The sequence below is a fragment of the Ursus arctos genome, unplaced genomic scaffold (assembly GCF_023065955.2).
Source record: "Ursus arctos isolate Adak ecotype North America unplaced genomic scaffold, UrsArc2.0 scaffold_15, whole genome shotgun sequence".
In the NCBI taxonomy this organism is placed as follows: Eukaryota; Metazoa; Chordata; class Mammalia; order Carnivora; family Ursidae; genus Ursus; species Ursus arctos.
The window spans coordinates 5,549,906-5,569,016 of NW_026622819.1; the positions used below are offsets into that span (position 1 = coordinate 5,549,906).

General features: G+C 43.2%; 1 long non-coding RNA gene across 1 annotated transcript; it reads left to right on the forward strand.

Moving 5' to 3' along the window:
• The first annotated feature begins 226 nt into the window (after positions 1–226).
• Positions 227–11,453, forward strand: LOC130543734 (uncharacterized). Its single transcript, XR_008959289.1, has 3 exons — positions 227–430; positions 11,166–11,235; positions 11,331–11,453. It is a non-coding gene; the product is annotated as an uncharacterized LOC130543734 (long non-coding RNA).
• Positions 11,454–19,111: the final 7,658 nt, after the last annotated feature.

A 19,111-nucleotide genomic window follows, 5' to 3' on the forward strand; every position in this document is an offset into this window, starting at 1 on the left:
TTAAGGAAGGGCGTGGGTGCTCAAAGCAGTCAAGTAACCTGGCCCATATAACACAGCAAACCGTGAATTCGGGGTTCTGGTCCTGAGCGCCTCTCCCAGGCTCTCCAGCCTCCTGGGAAGCCCAGCCCCGCAGGGCTCCGCCCACTCACAGCTGGAGCCTGTCCTCCAGCAGCAGGCCTTTGGCCTAATCTTGCGTGGCCTTTAAATTGCATCAGATTAACAGCCTTTGAGTCTTTCCAGGACCTCTGGAATTCCAAAATAGATCTTTCCTTCCAGCCGCTCCGCTGTTTGGGGCAGCTCCAGCATCCTTGGAGCCGAGTTTCAACATCTTCCTCCTACTGTGCAACCGAAATTCTCGGCACACCTGATAAGCCTGTTCAGTCTTCTCAGCGAAGCCTGCGGAGCTGGGAAACAAGTGGGTGAACCAAATGTGAGTTTCGCTGGGTTTTCTTCTTCTCCCTAATGTTAATCCTGCTTTGCCTTTGCCTTTTTGAATTTTAGACAACAATCAGTTAACACCACCCGCTTGCTCGCTTTTTTTTTTTTGATCCTGGGGTTCCTTAGGGCCACCTTCTCCCCTACCCAGGAAGTCCGAGTTCACCTCTCCCTGGGCTGCATCCTAAAGCTTGGAGGGTGGGCAGGCCTGCTCTGCCCTCTCGTGCTGATGGCTCTATCCCATTCGAAGCTTCATGATTCCTTTTTGGCATAAGAAGGCCTAAGACTGAAACAGAGTATCTAATTACGTTGCAAGAAGAACTCTCGACCTTCAGTTCTTAAAAATCTGCCTGCTAGTCTCGTGTACACACGTTCTGCAGGTGCACCGCCATCATCACAGAAACTGGAGAGAGAAGATTTCAGGGCCCGCAGCCCTTGGGAGGCAGCGGTTACGCAGCAACTTTGTTTCAGTTTCCCTGCGAGCTGGGGTCATGTTCGAATAACAATGTCTCTGAGGGCTCACGCTGGCGACAGCAGAGGCCGACCCCAATAAATGCAGTTGGGAGGTTCATTAGCGAACCAGCAGGACCAGAACAGAAGTTCGCAAAGTAATTGCAAGGCACTGAAGATATTTACAATTTCTTTTTTTCCCCCCCTCCAAGTTTTAAGATCAAAGCTGAGGCATCTGAACTTTAGGAAAAGAAGGGTCAGGGTGGGACTAAGCTGAGGGGGAATGGAAGATTCCAGATGATCTTCAGAGCAAAGGAAGGGCTGAACAGTGAATTGCAGGACTGTCTTAATTCTGATTTTCTGATGTTTGATTGCACTTGAGTCTGTGATAAGTCAGGAGCTGTTGGCATCTGGTTTCACTGAAACTCCAGGCTGCCCTAGAAAGGACAGTTCATTCACTGTTATGTAACAATTCTCAAGGAAAACTTTGCCTGGTTGCTGAATTAATTGATACTCTGGAAAGCCTGGAGGGAACCTCTGTGGGAGACCATGGGGCTGCTTCTAAATGGGAAGACTAGTACATTACTCAGGGAAATACTATTTTTTTCTCTTCTCTTTTGTTTATGAGTTAAGACAAAAAGGGAGTTTTGGGGGTTGAGGAATGGAAGAAACAACGTGTAACTGAGTAATCACGTTACTCGGGACGGGCTTACTCTGCAGTTACGTTGATTAGTGTGACCTGTGGCCCCACATGTTCGGAGTCTACATTTGTAGGATCATGGACAAGGATTATTATTATTAATTATCATTATCACAGAAGTGTAGAGAAGACCCTTGAACTTGTTATGGCCATAAGAGTACTGAAGTACACTCAGATTCTGGGTGACATTGCTGGGCCTGGACACTTGTTGTCAGCCCTGGAAAACACATTCAAACTGCCACAGACTTCTTTAAAGAAACTTGGTGTTAATACTGAGAATGCATCACCAGACAGTCCAGCCAAAACCACGGGCTGGCAAGACATTCAGAGCTTTGGGCATGGCCTCCGGGAGACAGGAGAGGTCCTTCATGGGATCTCTTTGAAGAATCTAGAAGAAAAAGAGCCTTAAAAACATTTGTTTACTTATGTGGGTGCTTAGCTTTGGAAAAGATGATGTCATAAAGGCTAGGCTTTGTCAGTCACAGTCATATGTGACGCACAGCCCACGTACAACCCACCAAAGAAATAGGGCCAGCATTTACCAAGGGCAACCCTCTCCTTCTATTTAGTGCAAAGGCAACCCAAAACGGCACATCTCAAGGAAATCTATGAAAAAAAGAGTTTGGGTTTGTTTGGGGTTTTTTTTAGTTGAAATATTTATTGAGATACCTGTGCATTCAGAGCGCCGCGCCTGCCCTTTACCCCGTTCCCCCCACAATGGTAACATCTCGGGAAACTAGAACGCAGTATCACAATCAGGATATTGACATCAGTACAATCTACCTGTCCCACTGTGATTTCCCCAGTTTTACTCGTTTGTCTGTGTGTGGGTTTAGTTCTATACAAGTTTATCACATGTATATCCACCAGCACCACCGCAACCTAGACACAGACCAGTTCTGTATTCCTCTTCTTTCTCTTTGAAAACCACATTCACCTTTTTGCCAACCCCACCTCAGCCTTCCCTCCACCCAGTCCCCAAGCATGGGCAACCACTGATAAGCTCTGCATTGCTAAATTTTTATTATTTCAAAAATATTATGTACATGAAGTCATATACTATGTAGCCTTTGTTTGTTTTTATCACTCAATGTAATTCCTTGGAAATTCGTCCAAGCTATTGGTATATCTATGGTTTGTTCCCTCCGATTCCTGAGCGGCCATCCATGGTATGGGTGCACCAAAGTGGATTTAACGTCTGTCTACTGAAGGACATCTGGGTTGTACCCAGTTTTTGGTTATTATGAATTAAGTTACGATGGACATTTGTATAAGGTTTTTGATGTGAACGTAAGTTTTCATTTCTTTGGCATAAATGCCCACAGGTGCAATCACTGGGCTCTATTACATTTGCACGTTTGGTTTTATAAGAAGCGGTTAAGCTGCCACCCAGAATGGCTGTGCTGTTTTCCATCCCCATCAGGAATGTGTGAGTGATCCAGTTTCTCCCCTTCTTGCCAACATTTGGTGTTGTCTCTATACTTTATTTTAGCCGTTCTAATAAGTGTGTAGTGATAGCTTGTTGTGGTTTTCATTTGAATTTCTCTGATGGCCAAGAATGTTGAGCATCTCTCTTTGCAGGCACTCATTTGCCTTCTGTGTGTTCCCTTTGACAGAGGTCTATGACTGTCTTACCCATTTTCTATTTGCATTGTTGGATTTTTCACTGTTGAGTTTGAGAGTTCTTTATATATTCGAGGTACTAGTCCTTTGTGGCATATGTGGTTTTCGAGTATTTTCTCCGAGTCTGTGGCTTCTCTTTTCATTCTTTTCATATGGTCTTTCTCAGAGAATACGTTTTTAAATTTGATAAAGTCTAACTTAGCACTTTTTCTTTTTATGGATTGTGTTTTGGCAGCAAGTCTATAAACTCTTTGCCTGGATCCCAAAGTTTTCCTCCTACAGTTTTTGTGTAAGTTTTATGGCTTCAGAGTTTGCATTTAAGTCCATGATTCATTTTGAGTTAATTTTTGTATAAGGTATAAGACCTAGTTGAAGTTCCATTTTTGCCCACAGATGTTCAACTTCTCCAGCAATATCTGTGGAAAAGGCTATCTCTCATGTCCCCTCCATCAAATTGTTCGTGCGTTTTGTCAAAAATCAGTTGAGCGTGTTTGCACATGTCTCTTTCTGGGCTCTTATTCTGCTCCACTGATCTACGAAAAGGGAATTTTCAAAATTGTTCTAGGACTTAAAAAATCCACTTAGTTTTGTTGTTTGTTTTGGGCCTTTGAGTAAGCATACTCTGCACTTCTGGTTTCTCGTAAATACTAACTTCAATGTGAGTTTAGAAAATAAAGACACACATACATACCTCTATATACAGACATACATGTAAACACACACATCAGGAATGTGATGATACAAACAGACATACATTGAGTGCATATATGTATTATAAAAAACTCCTCAGTATAAGTTACTAAAAGTCAAAACTCATCACATTATAGGTTATTAATTAAAGGTTTATGATTTGCCATAGTTAGAAATAACTTTTCTACATTATTCTTAGAGTTAACAAAAGCTAAGTTAGATGTAACTTTCTGGAAATTGGTTCTTCCCTTAGAGTACAAGTGGTGTAAGAGAGAGGAATATATCTAGTATTTAACACTAGGTGGTCTCCTGGAAACCACACTTTTTATAAATCATCTTTATTATTTTGTTCATTTTCAGATTAGTACTAAAAAATCAGTAGAGACTTCTGTTTGGGAGAGTTGTAAAAGGTTCATAAAATGTTATTCCTTATGTAATGAAAATCAATTCAATGAGAATGCCACGAACTCCCAGTGTGCCAGATTCATACAAGTGTGGTGAGAAATTCAAAAGAAATAGATGAGCCTATGCTCCCCTGGAAGCAAGTACACTTACGAGAGAAGCCAGATACAAATTGAGAGTGCCACACAACAAGAAAGAAGCACAAGCGTGGTGTGATGCTTGTGCACCGACGGGGAAGGAGTTCAGCGTACGGGACAGGTGATTCGCAAGCAGGGTTAACTTCGGGACACTGCTTCCACAGTCAGTGTTCAGCCTGGCTTTCAGAGCACCTGCAGGATTTGAGTTGGCAAAAACAGAACAGTTGACAGCTGTCCAAAACAGATTTTCGGAAGTGGGAGATGAGCCGAGGCTGGAGTTTGGAGAGTTGAAGGATGCCTCATGGAATAAGAGACCGGTTTGATTAGAACTAAAAGTGGATCAAGGGAAGTCATTAATGAGAGAATGGATGTGTCAGATGTGTTTAATGAATACCTGCATGTCTGGAGTGGAGGTTTGTGGCTTTGAGCCAAAAAACCTAATAGGAAACCCTTTCAGCAGGCGAGCAGCCTAATAACGGCAGTAAGTAATACACGCCCTGGGTACGCTTCTCACTCAGACCTTCAGACGTAGGCAATGGTTACTGTAGATTTAACTCCAAAGCTCTTGAGCGTGAGTCAGGAGTCACTGTTAAAGACCCATTTCTAAATTAAATCACCCTGGGGCAGGTTATGAGAACGATCATCAGAACTCTCGGGACACAAATTTGTTCTCTGGCAGAAGCAGTCGACTATTTAATTATCATGGCCACATTGCAGAATTCCGAGTTAAAGGTTTGTATGGTTGACATTAATACCCAAAAAAAGGCGGGTAGGGGGAAGGAAAGGAAAGAGAAAATAGTTTGGATGTGAACTAGATATGCTGAATGGAGATCTCACCCCCCGCCCCTTGGGAACGTGAGCCAAAGAATATGAGCACAGACTTGTTGGAAACCACTCAAAATTGCACTGCTCAGATAAGACAGTGCCCAGCGTCCGCACTATGTCATCTGTTTTTTCCTAATAAGAAACGATGGGGAAAAAGCCCTGGCATTACGCTAGGAAAGATATCACCGCTCTCCTTGGTATTTTGTTGTGTGGTATCATACATTTCACGTTTTGAAATTTTTCATCATGCTGGATTTTTTTTACTGTTAAATTTCATCAAGCATATAAGACAAGAATTCATTCGCCTTATAGAAAAATCAGAAACAAGTTAACACGACTCATACGTCATGTTCCTATGTTATGTGAAATAGAAACGTTCTTAGGCTCTCTAAGCGCTCAGGGATTTAGTCTGGGTTCTTAGCTGTCTACTAAAATGTCTGCGTACAGCCGTCCTCCGAAACTTGAATGAAGTTCCCAATACCTGTGGGGAACTGTCTGCCGTAGATGTAACTACATTACATATGGATGTAGAAATGACCTACAAAAAGATTAAAAATCGGGGGCGCCTGGGTGGCTCAGTCGGTTAAGCATCTGCCTTTGGCTAAGGTCATGATCCCGGGGTCCTAGGATCCAGCCCCACATCAGGCTCCCTGCTCAGCAGGAACCTACTTCTTCTCCTGTCTCTGCCTCCCACTCCCCCTGCGTATGCTCTCCCCCTCTCTCTCTGTGTCAAATAAATAAATAAAATCTTTAAAAAAAAGAGAGAGAGAGAGAGAGAGTAAGAAGTGATCCATGGTCCATACCAAGAGAGTATCCAGGACCCAGATTCTGCCCAGAAGTGGTCAATTCTTTGAAAGGTCGAGCTTGGGTATCTGGGGTGTAGAACTTCTCGAAGCTGCTGAGTGATGCAGAGAGGTGGGGGTCCAGGTGCCACACACCCACCAATGTGAGACTGGAAACCTGTGGGCAGAGGGCAGGGCAGTCACCTCATTCATGAAGAATTAAGAACCCGTTTCAACTGCTGACCCATTACAGTGTTGTGTTAAAGAAATCGTTGAGCCACGCCAGGTGGATTAATGTTTCTTATACCATTTTCCTCAGAATCAGCACTCCCCTGCATTGTATCACATCCTAGAATGTGTGTGCCTTTAGCGACGGAATTTTCTATCTTTTGTACAAACTTTGGCGTCCTGTGACACTGGCCACAAGTCGCTCATATTAGAATACCGCTGTCTATAGTCAACCTTTCCGCAGACGCTCTGTTCTCTGTGCAACTGAAAAGGGTTTTTAATATCTCTAAGCATCTGTTGGGTATTTTCTCTAAAAAAAAAAAAAAAAAAGAGCAAATTTCACACTTCCTCCTCAGATTCCTCCTCAAATCACACAATGTGTCTGTGGAATGCTCCACAATCCCTGCTATTGCCTTATACCTGCTTTTAGCTGAGGCAATTTTTAACACACTGCTTTCGTGCTTGTAGGTCCTATTAACTAAGCAGTTTGGGGTGGGGGGAGTTTATAATAAAAGAAGTGGTAAAGGTTAAATGTATTTATTTCTCTTTTAATATTTCCCATATTTGTGGCAAAGATGCTAGATGCTTCAGTTAATGAAAATACTTTTTTTCTTTGAAAATACTTTAAATAAGATAAAATCACTGCAAGACGGACAAGTAGGACAATACCGTAGGAGGTCTTGCAGTTCTCTTGTAACTGTTTAAACAAGGTTTTTACCATAGCAAGATATTTTCTCACTTGATGGAGGCTTGAGTAAATTATCAGTTGATTAATTAAGTGACTGCTAGGCTTATTCTCTTCTGCCTTGTGGTAACTGCCATACAGCGCAAAGGGCAAGGAGTAGCCTTTCTGCTTCCCTAGCAATGAGCAGGTGCGTGCAGAGGACCTAGCTTATCGTGTAGGTACGTGGCGGGCCCTCCGTCTCTCTCTTCCCTCCCTAAGCCCTTCTGACCCTGACATCTACAGAAGTTTCAACATTGGCATTTCCTAAGACACTTGAAGATCTAGCACATAAAACAACGAGGAAACAGTATTGTGTATCATTTATCTCAGTAGGGGCACGTAGTTTGTGTCTTTGTTTTAATAATGCAAACGCGTCCTTATTTTATGTCAATACTGAGAAGACATTGTACTAAGTAAGAAATCAAGGCTAAGCATGCTATCCAATTGAATCTCCTGAAATGGATTCCCAGAAAAGCTTCTAGGAGCAAAAGAAAAGAAGAGCATGAAAAAGCACCATTTGGTAGATGTGGCATGTTAGTTATTGGAAATAAACATGCAAAAGCTTCAGCCTATCATTTCAAAGTCAAGGGTAGAGTCAGTGTCTAATACATCATGCAAAGCTACAACCAAGCTTTTTTGGCAACAAAAGAATTCTGCCAACAACGAGGGTATCAACAAGTATCCCATCCACTGGCCTAGTGACTCTCGTACATCTTCCATTTCTATAGTACTATTTCTTTCTAGCGACTTATAAGTAAGCCAAATTCTTCCTCCGAACTTGAGTGAGTAGTCTGGCTTGAGGGGGACAAAAAGGTATTAGATTACTTTATGACACATAGCTTCTGTCGTCGGCCTCTATTTATCAAATTATTATGCACCATAGACTTAAAAGAATGCAAGTCCAAACAAATTTCATAAACTTGCTATTTTCAATTATATTTGGTAAAATACGTTGGAAATTTTAGAGACCTGGTCTGAGTCGGAACCAATCGAGGTGAGTTAAGCATGCGTTTTCAAAGCCCTAAATGTAGAAAGATGGAGAGAAAGATATGGAAACTGGAAGATAGCCCTTGAGAAAAATGATAATTATGTAGGTAATGCTAGCGTATATTCATAAGGAGAAAGTAGGTGTATGCGTGGAATCTAGGAACTTGGACCCAATCATGATAGGCAGAAATATGGTTTCTCAAAGATGTCCAAGGCCTTGGCCCCAGAACCTGTGAGTATGTTAGCTTACGTGGCAAGAGGGCTTTGCAGGTAGGACAAGGAAGCATATTGAAATGGGAACTTTAGCCTGAAGGACACAGGTGGGCCGAGTGTAATCACAAGGTCTTTATAATAGGGAGGCAGTGCTGTCAAGGTGAGAGGGGATGATTTCAAGATGCTAGGATGATGGAGGAAGGGTTGTGAACCAGAGAACGCAGGGGGTTCTAGAAGCTGGACTAGATAAGGAAATGGGTTTTCATCCAGAGCCTTCAGAAGGAATGCAGCCTGCCAACGCCTTGGTTTTAGCCCAGTGAGACCCATGTCAGACTTCTGATTTCCGGAACTGTGGGATAATAGGTCTGTGTTGTTTTAAGCCACTGAGTTTGGGAGAATTTGTTAGAGCAGCCATGGGAAACTAACACATCCATCAAAATCACAGAGAGTAAAGTCTGAAAAACAAATTGCTGCTTAACTATCTTCATTGAAGAAATATGCTTTTCATTCAATAGCTTATGGAAAAAGGCCTATACAGAATTGTCTCTTGGTGACAATCCCAAACTTCCCCTCAGAGGGAGAAGAGAAAGGTGCCGTGTCCTGTGGTCCTTGGCTCATAGGGCCAAGTGGATGTCAGATCCTCTAGGCAGTTATACACGAACAAGACAGCATTGAACCTTGCCCTCAGGGAAGCGACACCTTAGTGATTCTGTGTGTTGGGAGTTCTTCTTCTGTTGATAGCACCTGATTTTTCTTGAGACCTACTCAGGCTCATCCTGCTGTCCACGCGACCCAGACCTGAGACAGCCGGAAGCCTACACTGGCCCTGGTCACCATGCTCGGTGGAGGTGTTGTGTGGGGCCCAAGCCAGCAGAACATTCAAGCCAATGATACTTAATTGCCACACTTCTGTTTGTGCCACTTTCGCTCTTGTTGGATTGCTAAGAAGACAGGGCAATGGACTGAATATTTGTGTCTCCTCGAAATTTATATCTCGAAATCTTAATTCCAGTGTAATGGTATTAGGAGGTGGGGCCTTTGGAAGGTGATTAGGTCTGAGAGTGGAGCCTTCAGGAATGGGATTTGGCTCATATAAAAGTGGCCCCCGAGAGCCGCCAGCCCCCTCGGCCATGTGAGGACACAAGAGGAAGTCTGCATCCTGGAAGAGGGCCCTCCCCCGACCATGCCAGGACCCCAGTTTTGGACTTCTGGCCTCCAGTACTGTGGGAAGTACGTTTCTGTTGCTCATAAGCCACCCAGTCTGTGGCACGTTGTTACAGCAGCCCAGGCGGGACTAGGACAGGAAGCCTGTAGTCCTGGAGCTGCAGGTGTCCATCCTGACATCATTAAGGAAGAGTGTGAGCTCTTCTGGAAAGGAAGCCAATGCCAAAGAAAGCAGAGCAGAAAGGGAAGAATGAGAGACTGAGGGGAACCTGGTGATGTCATCGGACCCTCTGGGTCCCATCCTGGCAGACCCTTAGACGTCAGCTTTGTAGGCTAAGACATTGACTATTCGTGCTTTACACTCGACCAAGAGTCCTCCCTAGGAAGGAAACAATACATGTTTTCTCCTTTCCAATTATGGCCACACAAACGCACACACCACTCCCCCTAGAATGGACATTCATGCCTACAAAGAGGGCATTCAAAAGGATGAGATAAAATAAAAGTGCCTGAAAGGGTGAAGATCACCAGCAACTCTCTAAACGACTTCATAATGAGAAGGCTCTGGTATTAAGAGAATGAAAGTCAGCCAAGGGATGAGTGGAAGAAATCCAGACCTACCACCGACCTCCAAGAAAGGCACAGAAACCACTGCAGAGAGCCCTGGGGTACCCCAGGCGGAGGGGTAACTCAACTCTTAGGTAACTTCGAGTAACTTCCATGGATCCAAAAAGTGCTTTCTGTTTATTTTCCAATTCACTGGAATGTTCTTTGGGTTCTAGAGAGGACAGGGTATCCTTATCCTCCTTTTACAGATGAGGAAGTTGATGTTTGGAGCTGTGGCATATCTACGTTATTGATCTGGGGCTGTTGGAGCTTTAGCCTTCGTACCTGGACCCACATTCCTGACCCCAAACCCTTTCCAAGACCCGAACTTGGATTCTAAACAGGTGAAGAAGTTCTTTGTACCGAAACTCATTCCATCTGAATGATGGCTTTTTTTTTTTTTTTTTTTTTTTTTTTGGTCATATAGGTGTGCACTAGGCTTCTTTGGAAATACTTGGGCCCTAAAGTCACTCTGCACAGGAAATCTCTTTGCAATCAATATTTAGAATGATGCAGTTCAGAATCGAATAAAATGTCTTCTGTTCAGTGTTTCCTTGATTCAATAAGTGCTGAATTGTAAGTCAATAGGAGACGTGGCTTGTTTCAAAATGGGAAGGAAGGGCGTTGAGACTGCTTCATACCTACCTCCCCAGGGCACAGCGTGCAGACCAGACTATACGCAGGACCCATCAAACCCATCCTGATATTACCTACCACGGCTCTTGAGAGGATTCTGCCTAGCTCCCCCACCTGCTTCCAGCCCCAGATTCCTGTGTTGATGGAGGACTAAAATGCAGAGACTCCTTGCTGCCCCGAATCCTGAGAATGTGTTCTGTGCAGGTTTTGCAAGAAGTGAGGGAAGCTCAATTTAGAAAGACTTCAGGAAAGGAGATAAATTTTAGTCGTCTTTGAAACAGACATAAAGCATGACCCAAATTCATTAAGGAAACAATGAAGGAGCTTAAATGTCATGAACTTCAATTACTTTCTCTGTAGAATGGGGGTGATGATGACTCTCCTATTATTTTCCTCCCAGATGTTTGCTTTGAGTGCACAGTATTTCATAAGCTGAAAAGAATGATATAAAGTTAGTGCCATCAGTGGTGTTGATATTTTTATGAGCCAATGTATAAAAACAGCAGACAGAGTCAAATGAATTTGCATAACCATCTTTGGCATATTTGATGCTCTTTGAACAGGAATGCCACCTGTCCTCTGCACTGCAGTCCTGGTCCTCCTGAGGGGAACACCGCACCTTCCAGGCACAGGGTCTGTCGGTTAAGTAAGCATGTAAAGAAAACTTTCTAACAAGAAGAATAAAAGGTGGAGAAGTTGATTAAAGTCTTGGATTCTTTTCCTGGCAGGAGTTAGAATAATTTATGCATCTTCCATCTAAAGCTTCCTGTCTGATTACATTGAGGAGAACAAAGTCATTAAAAGCAATTACCATGGTAATAGACAAGAGATTGAAAACTGAAAACGCTGAAGGATGGGTAAGTCCATCTTCCTGTCACACAGGGTAGTTTTCGCTCTGTCTCTAGGTTTCCAAAGGAATATGAATTGGTAATCAGCATGTTTCATATTCATAATGCAATCAAAATGCATATTTGAATAAACGCCTCATTTAATAAACCAAGAAAATATTCATAACTGTTGTGGTGTAATTAGGGTATGCAGTTTTCATATTTTTATTGAGGTATAATTACATATAGCAAAATGTGTGGATCTTAAGTGCACTCTCTGATGAGTGTTTAAAAGTGTATGTATCCATGGAACCAACATCCAATCAAGGAAGAGCATTGCCTTCACCCTAGAAAGTTCCTTCATGTGTCTCAATAGTGTACTTCCCTCCCACACCCAGAAGGACCACCATACTGGGTTACAATTCCACAAATTAGTCCTTGAGCTTCATAACAATGGGAATATAGAGAAGTAATACCCATGCCTGGCTTCCTTCACTCACCAATTATTTTTGATATCCATCCATGTGTGTGCATCCAGAGTTCGTTTCTTTCCATTGCTGAGTAACATTCCATTGTATGAGTATGCTATTCTTTGCTGGTTCATTCTCCTGTGAATAGACACTTGAGTTGTTTAAATTTCTTGCTGCAGAAAGCACTATCATACAGATGTTTGCGTGCGCGTCTGTTTTCATTTCCACTGAAAAATTATCTTAGAGCAGCACTGTTTCTTAATTTTATAAGAAACAGCCAATGTTCCACACTGGTTTCACCACGTTACACTCTCCTACCAGCAGGCATGAGCTGTCCTGCCGCTCTGCATCCTCTCCAGCATCTGGTGTCGGAAGTCAGGTAAAGTGAAAACACTCTTGTTTCTGTATAGTAGTATCTCATTCTGGTATTATGCTGCAATTCCCTGATCTGACATCTTTTCTTGTCTCTTTTTAGCAATGCTTATATCCCCGTTTGTGAAGTTCCTACCCGAGTCTTCTGAAAATTTTTAACTGGGTTGCTTATCCTTTGTTTTTGATATAGAGAAGTACTTTATATAATTTGGATTCAAGTCTTTGTCATGTGTAGATTGTAAATATTTCTCCTTGACACGGATTTGTGTTTTTAATTTTTTTTACGTAGGCGCCATGGAGCTCAGGGCAGGGCCTGAACGCATGACCCTGAGATTAAGATCTGAGCGGAAGTCAAGAGTCTGACACTCAACAGACTGAGCCATCCAGGCGCCCCATTGTCTTTTTTAATTTTTAACAAAGTCTTTTGAAGAGTAGAAATTTTTTACTTTGATGGTCTAGTTTACTTTTTTTTTTTAGGGTTAGTGCTTTTGCAATCTCTCTAAGAAATATTCGACTACACAGGCCACAAAGATATTGCCCCCCTTTTTTATGGAAGCTTTACAATTTTAGCTTTTAAATTTTGTCTGGAATCCATCAATGTGTGTCCATTTTCTTTTATTTTTTTAAGATTTTATTTATCTATTTGAGAAAGAGAGAGAGAGCACCCAACATGGGGCTCAATCCCAGGACCCCGGGATCATGACCTGAGCTGAAGGCAGACATTTAACCACTTGAGCCACCCAGGCGTTCCTTTGTCCATTTTCATGTTAGATATGGATCAAGTTTCAATTTTTTGTAAACAGATATATAGTTGTTCTGGCATCATTTGTTAGAAAGACTTCCCTTTCTGCATTGAATTACATTGGCACACTTGTCAAAATTAATTTTGCTGCATATATGCAGATATACTTATGGACTTGATTCACTTTCATAGATCTGTCCATCCTTACGCCTGAATCACACTGTCTTGATTATAGGGTAGCTTTATAAGAAATCTTACAATGAGGAATGTGTGTCCTCCAAATGAATTTGTCTCTCTCAAGGTTGCCCTTGGTGTTCTGAGTTCCTTACCTTCCCACATCAATTTGGTTTTTTGTTATTATCTCCCCCCCCCAAAAAAAGCCTGCTGGGATTGTTAAGCTATGTATGTTACAAATTCCTCTTCCCTTTACATACCTTCCAAGCAACTACACCAAAATGGGGGGGTTAACCCAGTTCTCTAAGTGTGGTAAGGGGAGAACCGGGGTCCTCCAAAATCTTTGTGGAAAATCTGCAAGGTCAACACTTCCCTTAATAATCCAAAATTGGAAGGTAGCATCATCAAGATGATGACTTCGATTGCTCCTGACTTCAGCCCCTCACCACGAGAACAATTAGCATCTATCCAGAAACAAGACACCATGGTCTTGAGAAAATTCCAGAACCTGGGGATGAGGCTGGAGCACCCCCTTGACCACAGAGACAAAGAAGAACCAATGAGAAAGGTAAAAGGAGCCGGTACACTCTGACTACACGGCCCCTCCCCCAGGCCGGCACGACAAGGTACCAGAGGGCTCCCTAGGCCTGTGGTTTCTCCAGAAAGACAATACGATAAGATCTCGCTTCTATCTGGAATCTAAAAAACAGAACTCATAGAAACAGAGCGGATCGATTGTCATCAGGGGCAGAGGGGTGGGGGGTGGGGATAAGGGAATGGGTCAAAGTGGTCAAACAGTACAACTCTTGTTAGAAGACAAATAAGTTCTAAGGATCAAATGTACATCTTGGTAACTATAGTTAACAATACCGTGTTACCTATTTAAAAGTTGCTAAGAGAGTAGATCTTCGATGTTCTCATTACCAAAAAAGTGTGATTGTGGGAGGTGATGGGTATAACTCACCTTATTGGGGTGATCAGCTCACAATACATACATTTACCACAGTATCACGTTGTATACCTTAAACTTACGTAAGATTACATGTCAGTTGTATCTCAATAAAGCTGGGGGGAAATCCAAAGTCATTATCTGCCTGCTCATTCTCATTTTCTCTCATGAGTGTGCAGAGAACAGAAAGCTCATTTTTCTGGGTTCAGATCACTTTATAATTAACCTTCGAGGAATTTTTTGAGTTTGGGTTAGTAACAAAGGAAACTGTGCACAAATATCAGAGCAATCTATTCAAATTTCCCTCACCTGCCAGCTGTATACCTATAATAGGCCAGATTTTCTTCAACTATTTCAACCAAAATGGCATGTCACAACAGATTGAATATAGAAGCAGATGAAAATCCAGCAGACATTCTCATCTCCTGCTCTATTCTATCTGTTACAATATATTATTATTATGAAATAAGTGTAAAATTCTTTTAAGGAAACTTATTTTTTCATGCATAGAAAACTTGGAGAAAGGAAACCAGCTCGCATGCAGATGGGTTTCTGTGAAGTAAATTCCACTCCTACATAAAGTGACAACTCTACCTTTTCATTTGGAATCACCATCCTGCACAAAATTATATCCTTTTCCCAGACTCAGATGTTCAAAGTTATGTTCTTTATGCATCAAAAAAGCTTTAAAAATGCTCTTAACATTTCGTACAATCCAACTTCAACTCTATTCTAAAAAGGAAAATCTAAGCTATAATAACTATTCCCACACAAAAATGGTAGTAGCCACGCTGGCATATGCATACAAGTATATTATAAGCTCATGTTTCCATGTGCCTTGAAAGGCTGATATTTTTCCAGAGATTCAGCCATTTTCTTCACTAGGACTAGGATGGACAAGCACATGCTCGTGCAATCATGAGTAAAGAAAGCCAATCACTTTGGACCCGGGATATGGATAAAATGCAATGGCGCATCTGATGCATCCACTAAAAAACCCAGCACCAAGAAGAAAGAGGGACACCCTCCTGAAGGCTCTCCCTGGAGACCTCTGCCTGCACATGGTGGCCTGCATGAGGATGAGGACGATGGGACGCCCCAGTACTGAGAGCAGTGAGGAGAGGGGCTTCAGGACCCCAGGCTCTGGAGAGCTCCTGACACAGCTCATACAGATGGAAATGGTCATCCGGTCCTCAGGTGACACATTCAGGGATGGACATCCACCATTCTATGAGGCAGCCCTCTCCATAGGTTACGGCTTTCACTGGCAGACTCAACTTCTTGGAACTAACATTAAATCTGCTTTGTTGCAACCTCCACTGCCATTCCCTTACACAAAGAGGAGGAGAGGCAAGTAGCATGTTCTAGGGTCCCCTTCCCTACGAGCTGACCTGGGAGCAAGCTGGACTTTGTCTATGATCATTCCTGGGTCAGCCACAGTCAAAACAGGAAAAATCCATTAACCTATTTTCAATGATAATGGACTCAGAATAGCACTCTTGTCTTTGGAAGAGCAGACATTTACTGTGTCCTTCTGAATTAGAGCGCCTGCTTGTCCACAAAACTCAAGAGTTCACGCCACCCTCACTTTGGTCCCTCTCTGGTTTGGTGGAGAGATTTTGGAATAAAACCAACAGTTTCATCAGTCACATTGGATAATTCCCATGGCTGCCAATAGTTTGGCCTCAAAAGAAGCATTCTTCTGAAAAAAAGATGGAAAAAATGCTTAGGTGTTGCTGGATTTCCTTCGTGAGTGAAGATGTTCCCTCCCAATGCCTTAGATCTCCCCTTACTTTCTTATATAATATTTAGAAATTGCCAGACACTTAAGTGTATATATATTTATATATATACTGGCCTTTAGTAAGACCCAACGCAGTGAGGAAGGAAGAGTGAGGGATTTACTGGCAGGACAACACTCTGAAAGCTCCTCAGGCATTTCTTACTGTGGAAGCCGTGCTGAATTCCCTTTAGCTTCCTTCCTTCACCTAGAAGTACAAGGAAGATGGCGTCTGTCGCAGAGTCCCCCCTGCTTATCCAACCAGCAATGGCTGAGAGCCAGGGTGTGTGTACACGGTAATAGTCACAGAGGATAGAGCAGTGGACAATTATTAGGAAGTACAAATAAATACAATGCCTCCCAACGCTTGCACAGAACTTCCAAGGGCACCAGGCACTCCTCCAAGCACTTACAAAATTCATTTGATCCTTGCAATTACTCTATAAGGAGGAAATTGTGGCAGGGAGAGTCAAGGAACGTGCCCAAACCCCCACATACAATAAAGAGATGGAGTCTACACTTTAATAGAGCGGCTTTCAAGTTTCTTTATCTCCAACACAAAATCAGAAATACCTTCCACGTCATCACTCAGCACACACACACACACACACACACACACACACACACACAGAATGAGGGATAGTTTTACAATACTTAATTTTTACCGAGTGTAATGCATTCTCTTCCAGGGCATTCTAATTTTATTAAAAGTGTCTGTCACCATTCACTCAACTGACTCACAAGTCCCTTCCTAATGCATCATCAGCTTGCAGTTGAAAATCACTAGGTTAGTGGCAGGGAGGACATGAAAGGCCCCATCACAATGGAACTGTAAGATTTCCGGTGGGGTGTGAAAGCTCCGAGGATGAGGATGGGAGTGGGGATAAGAGAGACCTCTGTGTGCTGAGGACCACAAGGCCAGAGGTAGAGGCCTGGAGGAGCTTTCCAGGGGGTGGGAACAGCCAATGCACAGGCTCTGGAGCAGGAAGGACCTTGGCACAGAGAGGAAGCCGCAGAGGGCCAGTGTGGCGTGAGGCAGGGGAGGCCAGCACTGGCCAGAAGGGGAGGTTTTGAGGCTGAGGTGAGGAGGAGGGTAACAGGGGAGGGGGAGACTGGGAAGTGTGGTGGCATCGATGAGGCTGGAAATGCATCGGTGGGAGGACCGAGGGGGAAACCAACACTGAGCGGTGAGGCAGAAACCAGCGAATCATCAGGGCCGGGTGTGCAGAAGGGCGAGGACGAGGCATGGAAATAATCCAGCTCAACCTTGCGTTTCATCTTGCGCAGCCCCAGCCATGGCTGGGAAGGCCTGTAGGCCTCGAATGCGGTGGTGGGTGCTGTTGGTGCCCCTCGCTGGCTGGTCATGGCTCACAGCTGCCCTCCTCTCCGGAGTGTTGCTCTCTGCAGGATGGGATCTGCTTTGCTCTGAGGTCACATGTTGCCCTCCCCCTGGCAGGGAGAGGCCACCAGCAGCCAGTGGCCAACTGCCATGTGTATGGAAGGTTGGCCTCCTGGCCTAATAAGGGATAACTCTGTGGCGTAACTGATGGATCCAGTTACACTTTCTCCACATCGCTCCCTTACCTACCTTTCTTTCCTTCGGTCTAATCCTGTTTTCCCTCGCCCCCTCACCGGAGAGCTCTCCCACTAAATCACTCTCCAAGGAACCCCTGTCTCAGACTTCACTTCTAGAAAACCAGGCTGAAAACATGCATATTAAACAGACATGATTGGTACGGCTAGACAGGAAATTGGCCTAATGCTACGGACAGACACCATTTGGAATTTAATTTATATGAAGTCTCTTTACCTGAACTTCGCATTGTGGGCCAGTACTGACCTTTGAATTGTTACAAAGCTAGGAAATTGCTAGGACCATTCTAGAGATACCAGAAATGCCCCTCTCTGCTCCCATGGGCCTTCTTTACACACTCCTCTCCCACAGCCCAGAATCGACAGTTCTCCACAACACAGGCCTTTCCTCAGCACCACCACCTAGCTGATTGATCTCCAGACCTCCTACGAAGGGGCTTAGAGCCTGAACCATGACAGGATATCATGTCAGGGCTGGGTGGCTAAGTCTGAACCAGGTACAAGTGGATCAGAGAAGGCCATATGCTGGGCAGAGAGGGAGATGGCCACAGGGATACAGAGAAGTGGAGACTTGCAGTGGCCGTAACCCCAGGAAGGGAAGGATGCCATGGCTCCTGGTCCCTGACACGGCCCTCAAACCTATACTTCCTCACCTGCTGGGGCTTCAGAGATCTGCTTGGCTTCAGCTGTCCAAGGGATGAGCTGCCATTTTGAAACCAATTCTTCAATAAGAGTGAAAATAAGAATCAAAATGACCCTAACACTTCATTAATAAAGGTAGTATAAAATATATATGCAGTTGACCCTTGAACAACGCAGGGGGTAGGGGTGCTTATCCCCTGCACAGCTAGAAATCTGCATATAGCTTTTGGCTCCCCCAAAACTTAACTACGGATGGTCTACTGTTGGCTGGAAGCCTTACCAATAACATGAATAGTCAATTAACATATTTTGCATGTTGTATGCATAATATACTGTATTCTTACAACACAAAGTAAACCAGAGAAAAGAAAAATATTACTGAGAAAATCATAAGAGAAAATACATTTGCAGTCCTGTAATGTATTTATCCAAAAAAAAAAAAAATCTGTGTATAAGAGGACACGCACAGTTCAAACTTGTGTTGTTCAAGGGTCAGCTGTAATCAGATATTAAATTGACTTAATGTATCAGCTCATGTAGAAATATTTATGTGGGCATCAACATTGCTTCCTGTATCCAAACTGCAAAACTCATGGAGTTAATCAAGAATATATCACTTCAGTGTCTATATATTCTCTTAGGGTAAGAGATTAAGAAAGAATAATCCTATGACTCCTTCTATGAACTAACTCAGTACACTGAATGGTCAACAGACTTGATTCTTGGGCCAACAAGGGATGAATGAGGTCAAGCAATTTTATTAGTTATCCCGATCCTAGAATGAATATTCTATTTATCATGAATTAGGTTGCTGATACGGTGCTAATACATTCCATGTGCTCTTACTACAGTCAGAGCTAAATTGACTGGAGAGATATATTCAGTGATCACAGGTATTTACAGGTAAAATATTTCTTCTTGCATACTTAAAGAGAACGGAGAAGAGGGGAGAACTGTCCA